General features: G+C 44.3%; 1 long non-coding RNA gene across 1 annotated transcript in view; it reads right to left on the reverse strand.

The window, feature by feature from the left end:
• LOC147029281 (uncharacterized) overlaps positions 1-11,811 on the reverse strand; it is a 101,873-nt gene that overhangs the window by 7,544 nt on the left and 82,518 nt on the right. The gene's annotated exons all lie outside the window — the stretch shown is intronic.

Raw genomic sequence — 11,811 nt, forward strand, 5'->3', positions numbered from 1 at the left:
CTTTTCGAAACTCCTGTGATGTGAACATTAGTGATGTAAACTGGTGTGAACATAAACTTTTCTAAACTCCTGCGATGTGAACATTAGTGATGTAAACTGGGATGACTATAAACTTTTACAAACTCCTGTGATGTGAACATTAGTGATGTAAACTGGTGTGAACATAAACTTTTACAAACTCCTGTGATGTGAACATTAGTGATGTAAACTGGTGTTAACATAAACTTTTCTAAACTCCTGCGATGTGAACATTAGTGATGTAAACTGGTGTGAACATAAAATTTCTAAACTCCTGCGATGTGAATATTAGTGATGTAAACTGGGATGACTATAAACTTTTACAAACTCCTGTGATGTGAACATTAGTGATGTAATCTGGTGTGAACATAAACTTTTACAAACACCTGTGATGTGAACATTAGTGATGTAAACTGGTGTGAATATAAACTTTTCTAAACTCCTGTGATGTGAACATTAGTGATGTAAACTGGTGTGAATATAAACTTTTCTAAACTCATGCGATGTGAACATTAGTGATGTAAACTGGTGTGAATATAAACTTTCTAAACTCCTCTGATGTGAACATTTGTGATGTAAACTGGTGTGAATATAAACTTTTATAAATTAATGTGATGTGAACATCCTCGGGGATCCCCACTTTTTGATGATCGGAGGGAAACCACTGGTCACCTTCCCGCATTAGATTGGGGTTATGTGTGTCGGGGTGTTGCTGAGGTGTCATCCACCAGACGGTGGTCTCCTTGGGTTAACCGAAGGCGGTCCCTTTGTTTGGATGCCGAGAATGTCCTATCTCTCAGAGAGGATGATCACCTATCTCTGTTATCATCTGAGCTCAAGCGTTTGAACAACGGTATTGCCACACTCTCTGAGGTTTGGAAACCAGATGGTGGCGAGATCATGGTGGGTGGTTTCATCTACTATTTATGTGGTCACTGATTGTCACCATGACAATCCAAAAAAAAGCTGATTGCAATGATAAATGAGAACACTGGTCATCGAACATATTATGAGACGAAGGCTTCGTCATTCCTTGGGTGTCATTTCCCTGGTCTCTCTATTTGCTACAACTGAAGCAAGTGATCTCACCATGAAGGATGCATTCTATGCCATGCCCGAGTCTGAGGTTGATCAGTGCTGCAGGCGAGATACTCTTCTAGTCTTGGGGGATTTCAATGGATCGACTGGAACTTATTGGGATGGTTATGAGACATGTGTTGGTCCTCATGGGTCTGGAACTGTGAACCAGAATAGCTGTAAGTTCCTTGACTTCGCAAGAAGTCATGGACTTAGGGTGGCTGGTTCATGGTTTCAGCACCCACAAGCTCATCGCTGGACTTGGCATTCCAACGCAGGTGTTGGGGCAAAGAAGAATGACCATGTGCTCATTGATGGTCGCTGGAGGATGATTCAGAACTGCAGGGTGTACGGGAGTGCTCAGTTCCTCAATAACGACCACAGGCTTGTTGGAGAAACTCTGAAGTTGCAGCTTAAATCCGGGAGAATGGTACTATCCAAGCCTCGGTTGGGTGTTGGCAAGCTCATGGATGAGAGGGTAGCTGAAGAGTTTGTGATGAGGCTGAGTGCGGATTACGGGGGCTGGGTGCTTTGGGGAATCCTTAAGAGTTGTGGAGTGCCTTCAAGACCACTGTCTTTGATGTTGCTGGTGGATGTCTTGGAACTCACCAGAGGGCGAAGAAGAATTTTGTCTCGCAAGGGACACTGGATACCATTGACCAGAGTCACAGGGCCAGGCTGAATGGCAGAACTGAGCTGTTCAGGGAGCTGAGGCGTAAAACTGTACGTGCGCTAAGGCTGGACAAGGAGGCCTACGTGTGAGGAATCTTTGAGGGTGTAGAGCATCACCTGTGGTCAAGTGATTCTCATCCTGATTACAGGGGAATTTGTGCATTGCATTCCTCCAAGCCTGTCCCTTGGTGTACTGTACTGAGGATTCTTATTCTTTTTTGGGTGTCACCGAAACTGATCAATCTGATATCTCAACAATACACTGGTACTGACAGTGCGGTGAGATGTGGTCCATGTCCAACTTATTTCCAGTTGTTACTAGAGTTCATCAGGGGTGTGTACTGGCCCCCACACTTTTCAGCACTTGTATGGATTAGATTCTGGGGAGGATGTCGGAGAGATCAAGCTGCGGTGCGTCGTTTGGGAATGTCAAGATCTCTGATCTTGATTTTGCTGATGATGTAATCATCTTTTCCGAGATTCTGGAGATCCTCTTGGGGGCCTTCGATGTGCTAAATGAGGAGTCGGAGCCGCTTGGATTACAGGTTTTCTGGGTCAAAACTAAAATGCAGGCTTTCGGTAACATCTTGGATGCTGCTGTCCTGTCTGTGTCTGTTTGTGGTGAGGATGTTGAGGTCGAGGAGTGATTCACTTACCTTGGCAGTGATATTCATGTCTCTGCTGGCAGTGAGCCAGAGGTCAATGGATGTCTGGGTCAGGCCTGGGGAATCATGGATTCACTGGATCATGGGGTGTGGCACTGCTGGTACCGGTGTGGGAGGACAAAAGTCCGAGTCTTCAGGTCCTTGGTGCTTCCAGTCTTTCTCTACGGATGTGAGACTTGAACTCTGACTGGGGATCTGAGAGGGAGATTTAATTCCTTTGGCACCAGGTCTTTTAGGAGAATCCTTGGCTATCACTGGTCGGGCTTTGTGTCCAATGAGCGGTTGCTGAGAGAGACTCAAATTTGATTTGATACTTGCATAGTCCATCAGTGTCATCTGTGGCTGTATGGACATGTGGCTCGTTTTCCTGATGCTGATCCGGCTCACCAGATTCTCTCAGTGAGAGAGCCTCGTGAGTGGAGGAGGCCAATGGGCCGACGACGTGCCTCGTGGTTGCAGCAGGTTGATCAGCATCTCAAGGAGAAGGGGATGGGCCAGGCATCTGCCTGGGGGATGGCGAGACGGAGGCACTTGGAGTACTGGCAGAAAGTGGATGTAGTGACGTGCTGCTCTGGTGTGTGCTTCCATTCCTGAGCTGACCTGACCATTCACTCGTTGTTTGGCTTTATCATTCATCAAATTTGTCCTTTTCTAGTGTGTTCAAAAGCCTTCTCTTGTCTCTTTGCTCCTCCTTTCTGCTCAAAACCATCACAAATAAGACAGTCGTTCATTACCCCCCTCTCATACTGAGCTCATTCTGAAAGTCATTCTGTACCAAATCGATTCCCCCCCCCCCTCAATGCTCCATTTCTTCCTCGTCTACTCACTCCACAAATTAGAATCATTCAAATGACAATTTTAAAATGTTAATATTCCTACACTCTTATATCTTTCTCCCATACTGCTTCCTTTTCATTTCGAAACTACATTATCCCAAGAAGATGATGATAAACACATGAAGGCAGACCTCAACTTGGACTGAGAAGCAGAATTTGATAACACGCTACGCTTGAGGATCTCCTATAAACAGCTTAATAAACTATCCTGTGTCCTCAAGAAATCAGAACAAGAGCGTATTCTCCAGAATCTCTTCTCTATCCAACTCTTTTGGCAAACCAAAGGAAGGTTTCCATTAAATAAGAAATGGTTGGAGATGAAACAAAAAAAAAACTAGAAGGGCACTCGGTGGAGTGCATACCTCTGTCTCAGTGTCTCGTAATGCCTGATCCACGAGAAGATATCAGGCCCAATACATTTTTGAAATATCTTTCTACATATATATCTATATCGTTTTTGGCCCAATCTCTCAATGGGGAAGAATCACTTTGAAATTAAAAAATTTTCTTATCCAGATCCGGATTCGGATCTTCACTAAAATCGAATCAATCAATCGTGGTTACACACCCAACATGTCCACCAAGTTTCATCCAAATCCGTGCAAAACTTTTTGAGATATCATGGTATATAATCGTTTTAGGCCCATCTCTCAATTTTGAAGAATCACTTTTAAAAACTCTAGTAGTCCGATCCGGATCCGGATCTTCACCAAAATCTAATCAGTTCGTCCTTGTCACACACCGAACCTGCCCACCAAATTTCATACAGATCCTTCAACAACTTTATGAGATATCCTGCACACAAACAAACAAACAAACATACAAATGAAATTGCTCGTTGAGCAAGGAATTGCCGGAATAACTTTGTCATATCTCCATGATCTCTGAAAAAACAAAAACCTGGAAATCAATTTGGTTCTTATAAGTTGATAGTACTACTGTTTAAGGAGTTATAGCGTTACGAATTTGGAAGCCTTGTGCACATAGACAGACAGCCGTCCCCTGTAGCTCAGTTATAGCTGTAGCTTGGTAAGTGTGTGTTTCTAGTTGGGGTCCCATTCCTAGTCTAGTGGGAATTGGATGTTCATGTGCTGCGGAGTTATTTTGATAGTTTGGATTTATATAACAACAACAACAACGACGACATCTGCCTTCACTTCCTACCACCATCCTCCACCGGCACCATTGCACACGTGTGTGTCAGCACGTACACGGGCGGAATTCACAAGGACCTGACGTCTCTCGCCCAATCCGGGGGATGCGAGCGAGGTTGCCGACGGTCGACCAATAGGCGCAGCCCATGCAGGACCATATTCCTCTCCTCCTTTGAGGAGCGGTCGGCCGCAACGGCCGTCACGCCCCCCCCGCCCCCCGGTCCAATCAGTGGACTTGGCGCCCCTTTCGGCCGATGGGCGATGAGCAGATCAGAGCTGGGGCGGTCCTTTGCAAGAAGGCGGGGCCGCGACACGCAGTCCGCCCAATGAGAGCAGGCCACGCATGAGTGGACCGCGCCCGAGAAGGGGACGAAAGAAAGGAGAGCAAATAATTATGCTCCGTCTGCTCTAGCTCGTAGTCTGGTTCTCTATCTGCTCGAGCTCATAGTCGGTTCCCTGTTAGCTCAAGCGCGTGGTCTGATTCCATCTCACTGGCGTGGTCTGGTTCTCGAAACGCATCACTCGACGCTAGTCTGACCTCATCTCGTCGCCGACTCTGGTCTGGTCTGCTCGATGCTGGTCTGGCCTCATCTTGTCGCTGGCGCTGGTCTGTGTCTGGCTGCCCTGGTCCGTCTTCTGGTGACTGGAGCTCCGTGAAGTTGTGGACATCCAGCCGCGTGCTCGCGGCCCAGGTAGCCAGCCACGTTCTCGTCCCTCAGCTCGACTTGCCTCCGAGCTGAAGAAATAATAAAGACCCTTGAGGTCAATCTCTTTTTTCGGTGTGTGTCTGTGTGCGGGCCTGTCTTGTTTGAGTAGCAACTGGTTAAGTGCTTTTGCTGTACATTATTTGCATTCTTTATGGTCTGTTTAACTCTGCCCTTTATGTGTTCCTTCCCTGATTATTGTAAATAAATATCCCTATTGTTAAATGTTTCAGCTCGCCTTTGTCCTTTCCTTCATTGGTTTAGCACGGTGTGTGTTGGGTGATTAAAAAAGCCGTTGCTGCTGTAGATGTACATTTGGACCAACGGGACCTCGGTAACCATCCGCTTGGGTTCCGCACGGGTCGAGCACGCTAACGAGTCATCCCGTTCGAGCCCTGTCGAGGGTGTGAATCCTTAGGTAGCTCGCTAAGTGGGCCTCCAGGTATTTTGAAGTTTGGCAAATAACCCTGTACCACGTGGTTGATTGATTGACGATTCACGGTCCTGGAAGGGACCCGTACCTTCAGAGTTATCTGAAGGAAACGATCTGAATTCCGGGTGTTCGGTGGAGCCGACTCTACTGTTCCACCTAGTGGTCGTGCTTGCCACCGATACCCGGCCCACAACATTTGCACTTAGTTTGGTCATTATCATAACTGGGAAGTCAATCGGACTTGAAATGGCGTTTTTATCGCAATTTGAAAGTCTTGACCTGATCCCCTGACATTCGACCCCCGACCGCTAAGAAGGGTGTTGGTGTGACACCCCAATGAGACATATGGTTGGATGCCGAATTGGAAGATGCACATTGTGGATTTGATTTGAAGTCGATACGACCATTTTAGCGGACGTTATTGCAGATATAAGAATTTCGATGACGTTGACCTTTGACCGAGATTCACCGAAAATTACAAGTGTCTAAGTTGGACAATGGCCAATGTCTGTACCCAGTTTGGTCATGATCGCTGAAATGGTGTGGCTGCTCCAGGGTAAACAAACACACAAACAAACAGACAGACACACACAACCGACCAACATAATTACCGAAATCCGAAGGATTCCGGAAATTAACAAACAGAAAGCAGTGAAAACATAACCTTCACTTTCTGTGGCAGAGCTAATAACAACACTTCCAGAGATTACTTAGAGACATGAAACAGTGAAAATTTGGAGCAATGACAAGAAAAATCCAAAAAAAGAAGGAAAAGGGTGTACAGTATCTGAAAATACCATCAGGAACACTCCCAAAAATTGGAATTATGTCAGCTCGAGAAGCAAATCTAAGTGTGATCCACCTCAACCTTTGTTCCATGAATCTCATGATGTAAATGATCATATGAAGTTGACTTCAGATGACTGTACAAAGGCGGAAACAATAGCAAGATACTTTTCTCGTGTCTTTACGTCAGAACCTGCTGGGCAATTTGCAGAACCAGGTCTGATGGACAAGTAGACTCATTTCTGGGAAATTTTGACCTCACTGAGTAAATGATTATGAAAAAGTTATTGAAACTAGATGTATTTAAGTCCCCTGGAACAGACCAATTTAATCCTATGGTTTAAAAAACATTGTACTGATCTGTTGCAAAGTCACTCTGCCTTATCTTCAATAATTCTCTTGGAATTGGAAAGCTTCCCAGTGATAATAAAAGGGCACATGTGCTGGCTATCTTCACGAAGGCAATTTCAGACCCCGATAAGTACAGGCCGATCATTTTATCTCTCATTCAATTCGGTTTTATTTCGAAAATCACATGACTGAAGTCCGAGGACTAAAAGAGTCGGTGTTACAATAAGTAGGAACGACAAAGAAAATATAATCTGTTCATAAAACACAAATAATAATCATCTATATATTAGTGAAACTCTCATCATGAATATATATATATATATATATATATATATATATATATATATATATATATATATATATATATATATATATATGTGTGAGCCTGGTGTTGGCGCAGTGGTTAGGGCAGCGGCTTGGGATCCAAAAGGTCCTGAGTTCAAGCCCCGTTGGGCCACTGAATTAATACACCAGGGGGTTGACTCAGCCTGTCATCCTTCCGAGGTCGGCAAAATGAGTACCAGTATACTGGGCCGGTGTATACCCCGGTTAAAATAGGTGTACCATATCCCTGTGTCGTAAGAGGCGACCAGGGTTGCGTCAGGAAGGGCATCCGGCGTAAAAAAAAAAAAAAACATGTGCCAAATCACTATGCAGATCATATGGATGATCCGCTGTGGCGACCCCAAACGGGAGCAGCGAAAGAAGAAGAAGAAGAAGAAGAAATATATATATATACATATATATATATATATATATATATATATATATATATATATATATATATATATATATATATATATATATATATATATATATATATATATATATATATATATATATATATATATATATATATATATATAGCCTGGTGTGTTGGCGCAGTGGTTAGGGCAGTGGCTTGGGATCCAAAAGGTCCTGAGTTCAAGCCCCGTTGGGCCACTGAATTAATACACCAGGGGGTTGACTCAGCCTCTCATCCTTCCGAGGTCGGCGAAATGAGTACCAGTATACTGGGCCGGTGTATACCCCGGTTAAAATAGGTGTACCATATCCCTGTGTCGTAAGAGGCGACCAGGGTTGCGTCAGGAAGGGCATCCGGCGTAAAACATGTGCCAAATCAGTATGCGGATCATACAGATGATCCGCTGTGGCGACCCCTAACGGGAGCAGCCGAAAGAAGAAGATATATATATATATATATATATATATATATATATATATATATGTATATGTATGGATGTTTATATGTTCCCGAAAGACAGCCAAAATGGTACATGATAGTGCAAAAATTTTCTGCCCACCTTTCTCAACATTCCCCTGCGGTGTGCAGTGTCAAGTTTCGTTCAAATCGGGCAACGAAAAAAATTATTAAAAAATCAATTCCCGATTCAGTCAAGTACTCTTCGGGAGTATCTGATCAATTCAAACAACCTCAACGGTATAGTTTGCTGGAGCTATCTTATTTTTTTTCTTGAAATGATTTTTTTTTCATCAACCGCTGTCACAACGGGAACCCAACGGGTTCACGGGTTGTCGAGTTGACTATAAATATTGCAGAAAAATAAAATAAATAAATACCATTCGAGAAATATCTGAATTAGAAACGCATGATGGCAAAATCAGTAAACCAAACAAAAAATACACGTGCAGCCAATTACTCATAAGATACAAAGTTCATTCAGAGTTGAACAGATGTACTGGATTGGTGGTTGTGGATTTCTTGTATCTCTGAGTTTTGGTTTGGGGAATATGCAAGTGCTGAGCATTTCCGAGTTGGAGTACAGTGGAAAGTTCTTGACGTGTGGGTGGAAGAAATTGACGATGATGATCAGGTACTGCAGAAGGGACTGAGCAAAGGTCATGAGAATGTCAGTTCTCCTGTCGATAAGTGTTTAAAAGTGCATGGTATTTAGGAGGTCATTGCAGTGAGCTCGTTGAGCGAAAAAACTATGGTTCGGAGAGGTCTTCGCTCTACCCTCTCCATACTCTCGGCTTGTTTCCCCGTTATGCTGGACCTCCACACAGGAGCAGCAAATTCAAACAAGGGGTGAACGTACATCATATAGATGAGAGCAAGATCTTCGGTAAAGACTCCATTTCTCTGTAACACACACCCACAGGATGTACAATCGTCGCGATGCACTCGAGATCATGTGCCGTACCTATGAATCCCACTTGAGGTTCGATTTGATGGTAACCATGAGCAGACGCAGAGACGAAACCGATTGTGGTGTGGTGTTGTCGATGTGTAGGACGAGATGAGAGGGATCATTATGTAGAAAGCTCACTTACATTGACTCTCACTTTTCAGGCTTTGGTTTCATTGCGTTCGCACTGCTCCTGTGTGACTGCATTTCTCCATGTTGAGAATCTTCGGCAGTATCTCCACTAAACTGAAGTCATCCACGTACTTCCATCTACTCATAATGGATAACAACACACACAGAAGGTGCACAGGTACACAGAAGAGAACCAAGCTTTGTCCCCTGGGGGACTCCACAAGTTAGCTGTTCTGAGGATGAAGTCGAACCACAGTAACGGAGAATGTGAGCAGTCAAAGTGGAAATTGTATATCACGGGAATGATCGCAGGATCTACGTTAAGTCGAACGAGCTTCTTGACGGCCGTCGGATGGTTGATTAGATCGAACGCTTTAGTAAAATATATTGCACAGACATTAGTGTAATGTCTCGGCTGGTCAAGACCCCGATGAACTGCATCCAACAGGCTGAATAAATAGTGGGAAACAAAACTACTCTTCACATTACCAAACTGGTGCATGTCGATTTGCTGCTTGATGTCGCCATCAACCATTCAGCGATGAAGCTTACGAACACCCGGGCTGTGATGGGAGTGATTGAGATGGGCCGAAGCTGGTTAGAGTCCAGGACTGGTTTACTCTTGGGAACCGAACACACAGAGGCAGTTTTCCAGTTGATAGGAAAATACCCGGAACGAAAGCATTCATTGAAAAGGCCAGTCACCAGCTCTGAAATTTCAGATGCAAATTCCTTGAGGAGTCGTATTCGAGGATCACTTGGATGACCTGCCTTTGAAGCATTCAAATAGCAGAGACAATTGTAGACCTCTTGCTGACCAACACTTGGAGGTGGAGCAGGGGCAGGGAGGTACACAGGTAAAGCAGACAGGTCGAGACGTGGAACTTCATTGCAAATCTGGGCAAATTTGTGCTGCCCTTTTTCCAGTGGCTGGAAGAGGGGGGGATTCCTTACACATTCCCATCAGTTCTCCAATCTGTTGATGCCATTTGCTGGTTCCTTTGTTTTTTAAATATTGAAAACTAACAGCTCGTTTGCGATTGAAGAAACCCTCCTTTGCTCGCTTGATTTCTCTTTGAACTTTGTTCCTTAGTTCCCCTTAAGTGACCATGTCACCTCCTCTGAAAGTGGTGTATCGGCTGGAAATGAGCCTATGCAGGTCGTCATTCATCCACGACTTGTCATTCAAATGTTGGGTAATAGAGATCGACTCAAAGTGGCGCCTGTACTGACCCGAGATGAGCTGTTGAAACCAGACAGCTTTTGATTCAGTATCAATGATGTATGCCTGGTGTTGGCTTAATGGTTAGGGTGGTGAGCTTGAGATCCTAGGATCCTGAGTTCAAATCCCCCTCGGCTGTTGAATAAATTCCAGGTGGGGTTGACTCTACCTGATCATTCTTCTGAGGTCGGCAAAATGAGTGCCAGCTTGCTGGTATCCTGTGTAGGAGTGGTGACTCATCCAGGAGTGCGCCCAATAGCCAAGGAAGCTGCTTAGGCAGCATCAATGCTCTGCACAGAGTATGGTCCCAATGGACCAGAAGCTCAGGAGTTATGGTATTAGGAGTCAACTGCTTGAATGGATCAAGTTTTTCTTCGCTGATCATACTCAGTGTGTAAAAGTCAATGTCGGTGGATCTTCATGGGCCTCTGTTACTGGTAGAATTCCACCACATGGCAGTGTACTTGGCCTGATTCTTTGTAGTTTATGTGAATGATTTGCCTGAGATTACCAGATGTGATATCTTCGTCTTTGCAGATGATACTAAAATCTTTAGTGGAAGAACAAGTCATAAGGATTCCTCTAAACTTCAAGATCGAACAAGTTTGGTCCAGTCAGTGGTTGCTAAACTTGCAATCATTAAAATGTAACGTTTTAAGTCTTGGGAATAAAGCAAAAGTTGACACATCTTTTGAAGGACATTGGTGTTTGCATCAGCAGTTTATTATCATTTGAAACACATATCCAGGACAAAATATCCAAGGCAACCAAAGATGGCACAAGCAGAGATCACTCTTTCAAACAATTACAGCTGAGAACCAAGGGGTCTTATACAAAATACATGACCCTTTTTAGAAGCTTTTTTTGACAAAGCCTCCCCCTGTGACTCTTGGTGATGCTTAACCTGACCCTCTCCCCCAACCCCATTAAAAATACATAACTCATTGAAAGAGAGCAATGTAGTTGTCGTTGATCAGTGGGGGGTTGTTTTAAGGATGTCGTTGTCATGTGTTTGTGGTGTCGTGTTGGTGTGTCTCAGGGTTGTGGGTGGTTGGACATGTAGTGGCACAGGGGATTAGGGTTTACACTTGCAGCTGAAATGAACTGGGCACCTCTCATGTCCAAATGGTGTTTGATTTTTTTTTATATTTTTGCCTCTGTGTGTAGATGCTCGATGGGTGTTGTTAATGTGCAACTTGTGATGATGTGAAGGGCTTTGCTACCTCTGCCACCGAAGGAAGACAGAGGTTATGATTTCACCCTTATCTGTTTGTTTGTCTGTGAGCAGGATATCTCAAAATGTTTTGGGTGGATTCAATTGAAATTTGGTGGACAGGTTCGATGTGTGCCAAGGACGAAGTGATTCAATTCTAGTGAAGAACCGGATTTTTACCTCCATCACCGAAGGTGGACGGAGGTTGTTTTCAGCCATGTCTGTTTCTTACTTGTGAAATCGAAAATTCGCAAGTATGATACACCGGCAAATACTTCCAATCACTTCGCTGACGTGAATACTGAGAGGGCGTGGGGGGGGGATAGGGGTGTGGCAATGAGGAGGGAGGGAGATTGAGAAGGGGTGGGGAGTGAGGAGGGGTGGGGAAGGGAAGGCAG

The sequence above is a fragment of the Eptatretus burgeri genome, chromosome 3 (genome assembly GCF_056783735.1).
Source record: "Eptatretus burgeri isolate ZD-2024b chromosome 3, Ebu_testis_v1, whole genome shotgun sequence".
NCBI lineage: Eukaryota > Metazoa > Chordata > Myxini > Myxiniformes > Myxinidae > Eptatretus > Eptatretus burgeri.